This window comes from Parasteatoda tepidariorum, chromosome 12 (assembly GCF_982258835.1).
Source record: "Parasteatoda tepidariorum strain Cologne lab strain chromosome 12, Ptep-v5.0, whole genome shotgun sequence".
Lineage (NCBI taxonomy): Eukaryota > Metazoa > Arthropoda > Arachnida > Araneae > Theridiidae > Parasteatoda > Parasteatoda tepidariorum.
In genome coordinates this window covers 53,375,365-53,389,350 of record NC_141766.1, presented here as the reverse complement: position 1 = coordinate 53,389,350, position 13,986 = coordinate 53,375,365, and the positions used below count along the sequence as shown (strand labels likewise).

General features: G+C 27.2%; 1 long non-coding RNA gene across 2 annotated transcripts in view; it reads left to right on the top strand.

Annotated features, from left to right (window-relative positions):
- LOC107439389 (uncharacterized) overlaps positions 1-13,986 on the top strand; it is a 149,522-nt gene that overhangs the window by 3,543 nt on the left and 131,993 nt on the right. The window lies entirely within an intron of this gene.

Below are 13,986 nucleotides of genomic sequence, written 5' to 3'. Positions count from 1 at the left end.
AAAAGCACTTGAATAAGTACACTGAGAAAAAAAAAGGATGTTTGAAGCTAACAGTGGTAAAGTTTACCGTGTTTCTTGCTCTATGGTAACCATGCACGGTTATTTTTACCGAAAAGATTTAATATATGGTTTTATATGATTTTAATAAAATTAACAATAAAATATAGTTTTATAATGTGTGGTAAAATTTGGTAATGTTATCATAATACCTTAGGGTATGCCAAAAACCATTTATAGTATTAAATTTACTTTTCAGTTTTATTGTTTTCATTAAATGTGTGTTGAAGAGGAGTACAATAGAGAAAAGTAGAATTTCTGATAAAACGTTAACAAATAAACAGAAAAATACCGAATGAACAGTTCAAATACCATATATTTTGGCTTTCTTAAAGAAAAAAATTATGTAACAATCACTATTACTATTAGCAGAACTTCATTACCTTTGTGTTCGGTGATTTTACCAGATTTTTTTTCTCTGTGGATTATTTTGTGGATTGATATCGAAATAAAGAAAGACGTAACATGTAATATGAAAACTTGAAAACAATCAATGAGGACCAAAGAGGCAAGTCAAGAAACATAAATGAGCATTAAATTTCAAAAGTGGGCATTATTTTATAAACTAGCGTTACTTTAGAAAAAAGTACCGGATCCTGGTCTGAAAATTCCTCTTCTTACTTTGTGAAGGCCGCAAGAGGTCCAGTCAAAGCAAAACCCTATCAAATCGAAATCACAACCATGATACAAAATCAGTATAATATCAAATTTAATATAGTAATGAATAGAATTGATCAATAGATATTTATGGTAAAGATAAAATCAGTATAATATCAAATTTAATATAGTAATGAATAGAATTGATCAATAGATATTTATGGTAAAGATAAAATCAGTATAATATCAAATTTAATATAGTAATGAATAGAATTGATCAATAGATATTTGTGGTAAAGATTACGTAATAAGATTGGAAGTCCATGCATGAAACGTATGGTACGCAAGAGTTAACCTTAATCCTAATCTTTAGGCAAATCTTTTAAAAAAATCTTAACTTTAAATCTTTTAGGCAAAAATTAAAAAGGCAAACCATTGAAACAATCAATATATTTTTTAAAATCCAACAATTCACATTAAAATCTCTTAATAAAATAAGAATTCGAATTATAATAATAGCGATTCATAATATAAAAGGATAACACGTTTTAAGTATTACACAAAAATTAAGTATGAACAGTAGCTGAATATTCAGTACAGGATACTCAAGGGAAAGATAACTTAAAACAATGATAATAGTAATGTCTTGAATACTATAACATAATTAGGATTATTTGAAATTATTACAAAAATACATCATTTTTCACACTTTAAATATATATATATATCAGAAATGTCGTTGCCATATAAAACGGAATTTTTTTTCTGAGTGTAATGATGCTATAAGCTAACTTCTGATAATATTTACAATTTTGAATCCATTATTTTAGCTGCATATTTTGACGAGCCACAGTTTTGCAGAAGCCTTATAACAAAAGCATATTTCATTTATTTACTGTCGTTCAAAGGTTATTAAATTTCGATTTAAAAATGCTTTTCCTATAATGTTGTGCAATATCAAAGAAGTAATTTACAAAAAAAAAACGTTTAGTTTTTAGCCTTTAAATTTTGAATTAATCAGAAACATAGCAAAAAATAATAAGCTTATAAATAAAATATATACTTAGTTTTTTCAAGCTGAAATGAATGTACTAAGAAGTGCAAGCATTGTCTATGCATATTTTTGAGAAAACATATTCGAATATTGGGAACAAAATATGAAGCAAAAAATTTTTTTAAAATTAAACTAGGAGAAATGGCCATCTGATATAGTAAAGAAAAAGTAAAGTTCAAATATGGAAAATAAAATATTTCATGCAGTTAACCATGAAAAACAAAAAAATAAGCTGTAAGTAATAAACTTTATTTTTAAAATAAGTAAAAAGAATCTAAAAGCAGGATAATGTGCAGATTTTAGAAGTCACTTTCGAAAAAACTGCAAAGATTTTCAAAGTTTGTATTTGTTTCATGAAGCAATTGCAAGCACATTTCATTCAGTTATCGTTTTTATTTGTGTGCGGCATTCTTCATAGCTACTATATGCTGGATTAGTACAGTTTTCAACCATATGAAAAAGTGGTTTCACTATTGTAGCTAAGGATAAATTTTTATTAATTAGCTTTTATCTTAAAATTACGAAACCAAACGAAAACCATTAACGATCTCGTAATTAGATTATATATATATATATATAAGCAAGTAACAAAATCTATTTATTAATTATTAGGCAGAGAGCAGTCATAAAAGTGGTCACGAAATGTTGTGTTCTTCATTATTTGTTATGTTAGGGAAAATCTTGCAAAGTAAATCCGTAAAATGTTTCATATTAGGAAATAAGGGAAATCTTGGTATAATTGTAATTGGTTTATCATATAGGTTTCGCGATTCCCACAAAGAGCAAAGGAAAAAATTTCTTTGTTTTAATTGATGCATGCTTGCGTCAAAAACAGATTAAAGGACAGGATGTGAATTTAAAAGGGTGAGAAAGTGTTTTGATTAGAATAATAAACTAAGAAGAGGATTTACAGAAAAGAAATAACATAAAAAGATTAATTGAAGCTTTTTATGTTTATATAAAACTCTAAAGAGCTTCAACCCCTAAAGCTAGAAATAAAAACCCCTTCAAAGCGCTTCGGCTTTTTGTGCGTTCCAGAATACACAGACATACTTTAACTGTAATAAATGTTTAAATCTTTGCCGTATGCAATTCCTAGCCTTGTGCACACTCTTTCGTGAACTATATATTCTAATATTAGATAATCACGAGAAGAAAGCTAGTGCAAAACACAGAAAATAAAAGAATAAAGGAGAAAATACCATAACAATTTTTACAAAGGAATACAAAAAAAAAAAAACTGTTTGAGAGTATTTTTATTAAAAAGAAGAATGTTACAAAAATTGTTAAAAATTAAAATAAAGCTAATTTAAATACGAAACTTTTTAAACTCACGCACTTATATCCACAAAAATTAGTGTTTTCTGCTACTGTATTAATATTACCAAAGCAAAACATATGATAACAATAATTAAAGATGCACCAAAAAATGATTATTCTCATTCTTTGATACTTATTTCATAATTGTATTAATATATTTTACTTTGTTGATATTTATACATAGGCAGTAAGTATCTATTAAGATATTACATAAGTTAAGGATAATTAATTTTTATTAAATTAACTAATTGATATTTTATTTATTTCATATCTTTGTAAAAAATTTATTTCTTTACTTCTTTTAAACTCTTTCGTATTAATTTTTCTAAGATATTTTCTTGTTTTCCATACGTTGATGTCTTTTTTTCAGTGTTCTAGTCACTTCGCAATGTATAAATTCGCAGTTTACAATATTTCTTTAAAACTTCCTTTAATTGCTCACGAAAAAAGTTGTTAGGTAAACCCATCAAATTTGAGAAGCTTAGAAACAACACTATGCCAGAAAGAGTTATAAAAAGGAACCACTTAACAGTTGGTTATGCTGTTATACTGTACTTTGTTTGTTGATCTGTGCTGAGAGAGTAATACAGATTAAAAATTAAAATGTAGACATTTTTTCAGCTTTTAGCAAACAACATTGTTTATTTATTGTTTCTTCTGATGCATCTATTATCATTTTCTTTTTGTTTTGAAAACATGTTTTTCTAAGGAAGCGTCATTGTTTTTTTATAAATGTATTTTCCTTGACTAATTTTTTTTTAAGATTTTATATTAGTACTCGCTCTTTCAAGCAGAATTTAATTTTTTTTCGTTCTTTTTTAACTTTTAAATATTATACAGCCTTTATAAACTATAAGTTTTCTTCAACTCGCATTTGATTTTAATTTTGATATAATGTTTTTGAAGATTTTGTTGCCTTTTTAAAAGCATAATTTTTTTAATTAAATTTTTTACTCATGTTATTGTCAAATAAGTATATTATATTTCCTTTTCTCTCTTAAGTATATTTTTTCTGGTTCTAATTTAAAATGTCTTCCCTGATATATTTTTCACTTTATTTTTCTTGATACTTGATAATATTACATAGATTTTATGTTTCTTATACTTGTATTCTCACACTTTTGTGTTATAGAAAAGGCTCTTACGAAAGTTTGCTGTTTTTCAGTACACTATTTTTCGCATTTTTATGTGTTTCACGCACAAAAATTTGGTCTGATGAAAAGATTTCGATTTATAAACTTATTTGCTTCAATATTTTTAAAAGAAATCAAATATTAACTGCTATAGTAAGCTGTTATTTTCAAGTATGTATTTTTTCTTTCAAATGCTAGCTCTCTTTTTTACTTTGAATATTTCTTTGAGCAATTTTTAGAAGTGGAAATAATGACGTTAACGTCAAAGTTCTATTTATATTTATATTAAATGTACTAAATATTTCCTTATCAGGCAGCACAATTTTCTATTTGAATAATATTAACACTTTTAGCACTATTATTATACTTCCTAAAGGGAAATAATTTTTCATTCTAAGCACTTATTTTGCTTCTACTGTTCCAGTAGAAAATGGATATTGACATCGTGACAATAACAAAAATAAAATTAAGTAAATAAAATAAATAAATAAATTATTATACTTCCTAAAGGGAAATAATTTTTACTCTAAACACTTATTTTGCCTCAACTGTACCAGTAGAAAAGGGATATTAACATCGTTGACTTAAACAAAAACAAAATTAAATAAATCAAATTAATTAATAAATAAATAAATTATTATACTTCATTAAGGGAAATAATTTTTCGTTCTAAACACTTATTTTGCTTCTACTGTTCCAGTAGAAAATGGATATTAACATTGTTACATAAGCAAAGACAAAATAAATAAATAAAATTAATTAATAAGTAAATTAATTGATAAATTAATAAAATTAACAAATAAATTAATAAATAAATAAATAAAATTAACAAATAAATAAATAAAATTTACAAATAAATTAATAAATAAATAAATAAAATTAACAAATAAATTAATGAATAAACAAAATCATTTTTTCGTTAAAGTAAGAAACTCCAATGAATACTTTCCTTCTCCACATCAACAATCAAAGCTGATAAATTGAAAAATAAATCCGAAACAAATATTGTTTATCTTAAAAGAGATTTTTAAAGGAAGATGTTTCCAGAAAGGATGGATTAAGATGCTTTCCTGTTTGAGGAAGTTCAAATGAAGTACTAAGCATCAACACATTTCCTATCGCGGTCTTCCAACTTCATTACTGAAATACCTCTTTTCGCCCCCCTTTCAAGATAGAAATAAACCCAGCGCAGTGTGAAAGCATCATTCATTATAAACCTTATCTTCTTTTGTCACACTCTCCACCCAAATTTCGATAGATCCCCTCTTTTATCATCCACACTCTACTCAGAGGTTCTTTTTTTTTAAGAATGCTGGTGAGAAAATGAATTATTTTAAATCAAGTTAATTGAATTTGATGCGTTTATTAGTAGTTGTATTTGAATATAACTGAGCTTACAATCAATGAAAAGTTAAGAGTAAATTATTCGATTAAATAAATCAAATAAATACTTATATAGTAACACAAATACTATGCAGCTTTATTGTTTTTAACCGTTCGTGAACTAATTGGTTCAATTTGGTGATATATAATATAAATTCGACGATAAGATAAATTAGATGATATATTATAAAAATACATAATTTTTATTATATCAGGTAGTATATTATTATACTGTAATAGTTATATTAAATTATTTGATACTAAAAGAAAACACAAATAATTAAATTCGAAATGGATAAAACTTCTTTGAAAAAAACGCGCTAAGAAGCAGCAGAAATTTCAGAAAAAAGTATCTATAAAAGAAAGGAAGGAAATAAAAATAAAAATATAAATATATGACCACCGAAGCCGACGACTTCAGGGGGTACCGGCCTCCGTAGCCATTAAAAACAAAGCCATTTCTAATTGAGGGAGAAGCAAATGCTTAAAATATCTCCCTCAGTACCCCGATGGTTTTGTATAGAGGTCCAGGAAAAACAAGATACATTCAAAATAATTAACAAATTAAGAAAAGAAACTCAATCAAAATCATCAGAAAAATAAAAGCTCACTAAGTCACAGGTCAAGCATTGACTTCAAAAGCAAGTAGAAGAAAAGAAAACACTAAAAACTGAAAAAAAAAACGCCCCCTATTATAATGCGCAGAAGAAGTTTAAAATGAAATGGAAAAGGTCAGGAGAAAGAAATACGTAAACAAATTAATAGAATGCTTAACAGGGGCTGCTCAGTTAAGACCAGAATTGCGCCCTGTTAAAAGAAAAAATTAAATAAAAACTTAGAAACCATCAATCATTTTTTTAATTAAAAAATTAACATTACAAAAATTAAAAGGAAAATCATTATTACTCAAATTATTTAAAAAATTATCCACAGCTTCCCGAAAACTTTCCACATTATTGCAAATTTTTTTGATCCTAACTAATTGTGAAAAAACAAGATTTTTGAATATTTTACTGCACAAATTAGTTTTAAAGTTGCAGAAAAAAATAACTTTAAATTTAAAAGCTTTTCTTTTATCAAACACACCAATTTTAATAAAACTGTTAACAATATCAATTTTAAAATCTAAATATTCAATATTAAAACAATTTTCATTAGTTTTTTTCAAGACCAAATCACCAGGATAAAGCAGCATCGGGGTACTATGAATAAAATTATAATCATCACAATTAAACAAAATCAAATCATCAATGTATCTGAAAGCATTAAGTTCTTTATGTTCAAGAAATTTAGCCTCAAAAAAATGCAAAAAAATTTTGGCAAACGCCCCAGAAAAGGAATTACCTTGTGGAATTCCAATAATTTGTTTATAAAAATCTAAACCATTAAAAAGAACATTCTCAAAAAGATTAAACTTGCATAAATCTAACCAGTTAAACTTATCAAAAAACTTATAAAAAATTATTCCTTAAATTATTCCTATAATTAATTAAACTTATAAAAAATTATAGTTAATTTTTTAATTAAAAAAATGATTGATGGTTTCTAAGTTTTTATTTAATTTTTTCTTTTAACAGGGCGCAATTCTAGTCTTAACTGAGCAGCCCCAGTTAAGCATTCTATTAATTTGTTTACGTATTTCTTTCTCCTGACCTTTTCCATTTCATTTTAAACTTCTTCTGCGCATTATAATAGGGGGCGTTTTTTTTTCAGTTTTTAGTATTTTCTTTTCTTCCACTTGCTTTTGAAGTTGATGCTTGACCTGTGACTTAGTGAGCTTTTATTTTTCTGATGATTTTGTTTGAGTTTCTTTTCCTAATTTGTTAATTATTTTGAATGTATCTTGCTTTACCTGGACCTCTATACAAAACCATCGGGGAACTGAGGGAGATATTTTAAGCATTTGCTTCTCCCTCAATTAGAAATGGTTTTATTTTTAATGGCTACCGAGGCCGGTATCCCCTGAAGACGTCGGCTTCGGTGGTCATATATTTATATTTTTATTTTTATTTCCTTCGTTTCTTTTATTAAATTATTTGACTCACTGCAGTTTTTTATAATTACATGTTTCACACGAGTTTATTTGCAATACTTTAATATTTAAACATTCATTTAATGGGTTTTTGTTCAGGAGATGTTTTATATGGTTCCTTTTTATATTTATTTTTAACGCACTGCATTTCAATGTTCAACTGATACACGATTGTAAACAAGTGCAAGCCAGTTTCAATCGCGTAAAAAAAATAAAGCTGTATAGTGTCACCTGATAATTAAGATTTTACATAGAATGTTCAGTGAGTCTAATAATTTTACTAGGGACAGTTTTTTCTTTATTTATATTTTTTAAATTTTTTTTTTGTCGTATGCCTGTTTGGCAGTGGGGGTGCGAGTGTTCATGTTTTTCAGTGGAGCCGATTCGAATGCGACTTCAGGAAATCGATTTCCGCCACACCATTCACGCAACCACAACCCGTTTATAGGGCGGGTCACATTCACACACAAAGGAGAAATGACATAGAACACAGAGAGAGAGAAAGAAACATCCTTACCTTGCCCGGGATTCGAACCCAGGACCTTTCTGATGCAAGGACAGTTCCCTGCCCCCTACACAGGCCGGTCGGCTCTAGGAACTGTCCAACACATTTATATTCAAAACCAATTTAAAACGCAATACATAATAGTTATAAATACAAAATATAAAAATAATGAAAACAAAAAAATAGTAACAAAATTAATAGAAAAACAAGTTTAAGTAAGATTCTGATGTAATGAAAAAACTAATTATTTTTAAACGGATTAATTAATAATTAGATGTCATTATCAAGGGAAAAAACATTGAAATCAATGAAATATGATACTAACGCACATAAATCCTGTATATTCTCTAACGCATTGAAAAATTAAAGTTTTGACATTTCATGAAGCATTAGCTCGATGTTTATTATTTATACGAATTTATGTTTTGGAAACTTAGCATTATATTGTAGAAGAATTTATGACTGCATTTTCACTTACTTCAAGATATTACTTCGAGACTGCAAAATACTCACACTACCAAAATATTAGACTTTCTCTAAATTCTGTCTAGACAAGCAAGTCTAAATTCCTCACCAAAAAAATAAAATAAAATAAAAAACTGAACAAACTGGTTTAAAACAGAAAACGGGGTAAAAATAAGGTTCCCCAACCAATTGCTTTTGAAGACAAATTTAATTAACGAAATTTTATTAATTATCTATAGCAGTATTTGTTCAAAGTATAAGAAATCTGTTGAATTCGCTGAAAAAAGCTGTCAGCTGGTGTGCTAGTATAAAACCTTTTATTTCACAGAAAAATACTGTTATTAATACTGCTACGCCTGTTTTTTCAGCAGTTAAATACTGTTGTTCTGATAAAAAAACTCAGCTTTTCAACAAAAGAAAAAAATCTTTATAAATGAACATCGTTTTCCGAACGAGCCGAGAGTGAAATTCGCATGACTAGTTAACGCAATAGTTCAACTTTATTCTTTATTATCTAATTAATTGTTTGTCTATTTTATAAACAGATGGCAGCACCGCTTTTATCATTTTTATAAAAAAAAGCGTATTATCATTGCTTCAGAAACACTTCTTGTCGTCGTAGTAGGACGGATGTGATGTGACTACGGTAGGCAAAAAGTAAAAATTTTTGCGTTAAAAATTTTGATTGAACACGATTCTTAAATGTTCTTAAATTTCATTCTATCATTGTATAGTGCTCTAGAAGAAGAAGAGGAAAAAGGAGAAAAAAACGGACTAAATGGGATAACTTTTGATCCTAATTATTGGATTTTCACGTTCTAGGAGTCAATCTTATTGGCTCGAGAGGGTGACCACAAATATGCTATTTAATAAGTGCAGAGGATATTTTATGTTAGCCTATAAGACACAAAAAACGTACTTTCTCAGAATAAGCATCCCTTTTTTTTGACGCATTCGAATTTCTCCCCCCAAAGTATAGGGGGTAGCCGCAATCTAGGAATTATGCTCCCAATAGTTTAATCTGGAGAGAGCTCCCAAGTTTGGACCCCTTAATGTTAATTTCACTTTTTGCGTATTTCGCTCTTTTTAAGCAAATTGAAAAAAAAAATTAAACGCAATTATAAAATTCGTTCGGCCAATGGTAATTCCATAAGAAAAGAGTTTTTCGGAAAATTATTATTTTTTTTAATTATTTTTTTTAAAAATGGTAGAAAAAATTCTGGATTGTAAGGTATGCTTATTTTGCTTATTTTGAAGAATGTAATTTTATATCACAAACTACACATTTTTAGCAAAATCAGCCAAATAGTTTCCATGAAGTTGAATTTTAAGTAACTGCTTTTTTGAAATTCAATTCCTCAAGAACTATTTGATCAAATTTCTTTCGATCAAATGAAATTTCCTCTGCTTAATTTGATTCTTTAAAATAATACAAAACTTGTATACTTAATAGTCTAAAATTTATTTGATCATTCTTAAATAAAATAATAAAAAATACTAATTACTTACAAAAAATTATATTTTGCATGGAATCACAAATTTTGTAGTTGTGTGAAATAACTTTTCAATGCGCTTAAAAAACTCTCAAGATATAGCGAAATACGCAAAAAGTAAAGTTGTTAAGGGGTTCAAATTTTGGAGCGCTTTCATGACCAAACTATTGGGAATATGTTTCTCAGATTGTGGCTGCACCATGAATTTCTGAGTCAGAAATCTGAATCAGTCGAAGAAAAGGTATAATTATTCAGAGAAAGTATTTTTTTTTGCCTGATTTCGTAATTTAAAATATCATTTGTACTTATTAATTTGCATATTTAATGTCAAACCCTCAAGCCATTGAGTCTTGGAACGTGGAAAACCGATCATTAGATCAAAAGTAATTCAGGATGGTCCGTTTTTTTCGTACGCTGCATTGTAAACATAATTTGCTGACGTTTTAAATTATTTAAACTGAGTAGATCATAGTATATATATATATATATATATATATATATATATATATATATATATATATATATATATATATATATATATATATATATATATATATATATATATATATATATATATATATATATATGATTTTTATTTTACAGAAAAAACTATGTATTTGCATTAAAAATTTGATGTTTTGCTGTTAGCACTTTAAAAACGAAAGATTGAATTTTAAATTAAATACCAAAACTTTTTTTTCCTAGCTTTAAGTATTAAAATTAAAATTTTTAGTTTTATTAATTGATCACGGAGAAAAATGCATTTCAATTTTAATCGTTACTCAACTTTCAGCATTTTTATTCTAAATCGAAGAGAAAAATTAAACAAATCTATGTATTTCTTGTCAATTCCGCAAAATTCAAATATTGTGAGGCATATTAAAGAAAGTTAGAAACTTCTTTTTAATCAATAGTACATATTACATGCTTGAAAATCTATAATTGTTGCAAAAAATTGATTACTTTTTTAAGAATCCTATATATTCTAAAAATAATATTTACCCTAGATAATAGATTTAGTAACGCACGTTTATGCAAGTTTCCACAGATCCTTTCAAATTACCCAATTAATTTACATAATTTATGCTATTTAAATTTTACATTTATAAATTTTAGAATCGTTTAATTATTGGTGGGACACTATAGATTTAAATTCATAAGAAAATTTAAATTAGAATTTTTTTTAATTAAAACTAGAATTGGAATTTAAAATACCTATTTAAAGTATAATCCACTCTTTAATTCTCTATTTTCTTATTTCGAATCATTAATAATGTCATAGAAATAGCTACTCCAATAAAAAAGTCATTATTGTGACTGAAATAGGGATGTTTTGTATAAGCTTATTGTTGTCAGCTTTGCTACACGAAGAAAAAAATATTGCTGTCCAGAATATTTAATTTTTCTATTTCAAATAAAAAAGACAACAAAATGAATTTAAATGAAGGATTGATTTATTTGCAAAAAATGTTGCTGAAGAATCAGTATTTCAAATGCGCAAATTCAACTAATACTCAACTAAAATTTTCAATGTTCGATTAAAATAAAATGCTTTTCATTTGAAACTAAATTTTTTATTACATCGTAACAGTTAAAGAAATTAACTGTCCCAATGCTTATATACCAATTTTGGATGAAAAGTTCATGTTATCATTTTAATTTGTAACTAATCTAAAAAAATTAAAAAATAGGATTGTCTAGAAAATTTTAGCATGTTATTAACATTAGTTATGTCATAAGTGAACCATCCATGAGAAACCCTCTTCTGTAATTTAATTGTTTTCCATGGCATTATTTAAAAATTTAAATACCATAAGAATCCTATATTAAGAGATTTAAAAAAGCTGCTCATTACAACCTGGAGCCCTGGAGCCTAGTGGACTAAGCTTACACAAACCTACTAGGGACTACCTGAATCCTAGTGGATTAGATTGTAAGCCTAAAGAGCATTTTTTTAATTAAAAAACACTATTTTATATTCTTTCTGGATCGGCATCAGTAATTTGAAAAAAAATTAAGTAAAATTTCAAGCGAATTTTCAGAAAAAACTGATAACATTATTTTTTGACGTTGTTTAGCTATGAGACGATGATTTCTACAAAACATACCAATTTTAGATAAAATTACGATTTACGTACTGGGAATATCTATTGCTATGATAGTACGTATTTAGAAACCCTTTTGTAGGCATGAAATATCCTTTTTTTTATAAAAAAAACCTGTTAAAACATCCGTTTTTACAATTGTTGATGAGTCATCTGATAGAATTTTAAATTAATTTTCTTTTAACTTTTATGGAAAAATAATAAAACTTTTACAGAAGATCACTTTATCCTTAGTGTCTGCTCTCTAGAGAAATTTTAAATATCTATTTCAAAATAAATTAAGTTATTCTTATATCCCATAGATTAAATGCAACAGATCTATTCTACCAGCCATTTTCGAAGTAATAATATTACATTAAATCAAATCGTTAAGCACCTGATAAAGACACGAATAAAGGAAACCGGAAAACTATTTATCTTCGTATTCTCGCTTCGAAACACACACTCCTTGGAGCGTTTTAAAATTTCTCCGGTTATTTTCCAGGAAACCACTTAAGTTGACACAAAAGCTTAGAGCGGAACATTTCGAATGTTGGAACAAAATAAAGATCTCAATCTGTATTCCGTTCGGGGAGTGTCAGTACAATCTGACATAACCATAGAGCTTAATCTTGACGAATTAGCAACCCTATCCTTCATTATTCTAAGATTATCCCACACCTACACTGTATCCCCCCAGCTTTCAAATTGGATAGAGGGCTGCTCCAGGAAAGATTCCCCAAAGTGTCGTAATTAAAATTGGCGTAGTGTTAAGGATATTTAATTTTAAGTTACGCCAAAAGGGTCGCCAGGTTAATAAAGTCTTAATTAAAGAATGGGATTTTCTGAACTTGAGGTACCCATATGGTTTGTTCTTTAAATGGAATACACATTCTTAAAGATGCATATTAATATTTCATACCTTTAAGGGAAATAGAAATCAATATTAACACGTGTGATTGAATTATTTAGTAATTTCTTTCATTTTGAGAAAATGTTTGTGATGTCGTTTCTGTAGACGATAGTTATAGCGTAAGACTTAATGATTATCAGGGAAATTCATTGAATAAATATTCAAGAGAAAATTAAAATGTTAATAGACGTTTGAATGCATGCTGTTACTGAAACATTATTTAACACACAAAAAGGGTAATTTTGAGTCTCTGAGCTCTCTAAATTTCAAGAAGTCGTGTTTTATTTCTTCTGAGATAATTCATAATATTATTACCTACATCACTGCAAATTACTGGTATGAAAATAGCGTAGTAATAGCGAAAAACTGGTATGAAAATAGCGTAGAAATTATTTATTCTGAGGAGAAAACAAAATGTCTATAAAAACAACAATGACTCAATTCTGTTGAATCAGATTTTAAAGAAATTGGGCTATAGAAGTGGTAGACTAAAACAAGAAGTAGATTTTCCAGAAGGAGTCTTTAACGAAGACCTTGGATTTCCCTTGGCTGTTCTGCTAATTAAAATGATGATATAAATCAGGGTAGAGTTGGAGTATAGGAGTAGACAAAAATTTTGCTGGAGTCGAAGACATTTTCTTGACTCCAGTTAGTTAAAGGTGCTGTTGAATAAAAGGCGAAAACAAATCTTTTTCTTATGAAAACTGTTCAGACGGACATAAATAAAAACATATACATAAATATTACAACGATGGATATTATGAAATTATTCAACTTATTACTTATCATAAGCTTAATTAATCACATTAAAATGAAGTGTTTCTGAGCCATGTTTAACTGAATTGAAAAAAGGGAAAGTAAAAACACTGCATAACGCAGAAAATATTGAAGAATCAAGAAATGAATTATTAATAAGTTATCTTTCAATTTACTAACAATAACAATTTCAA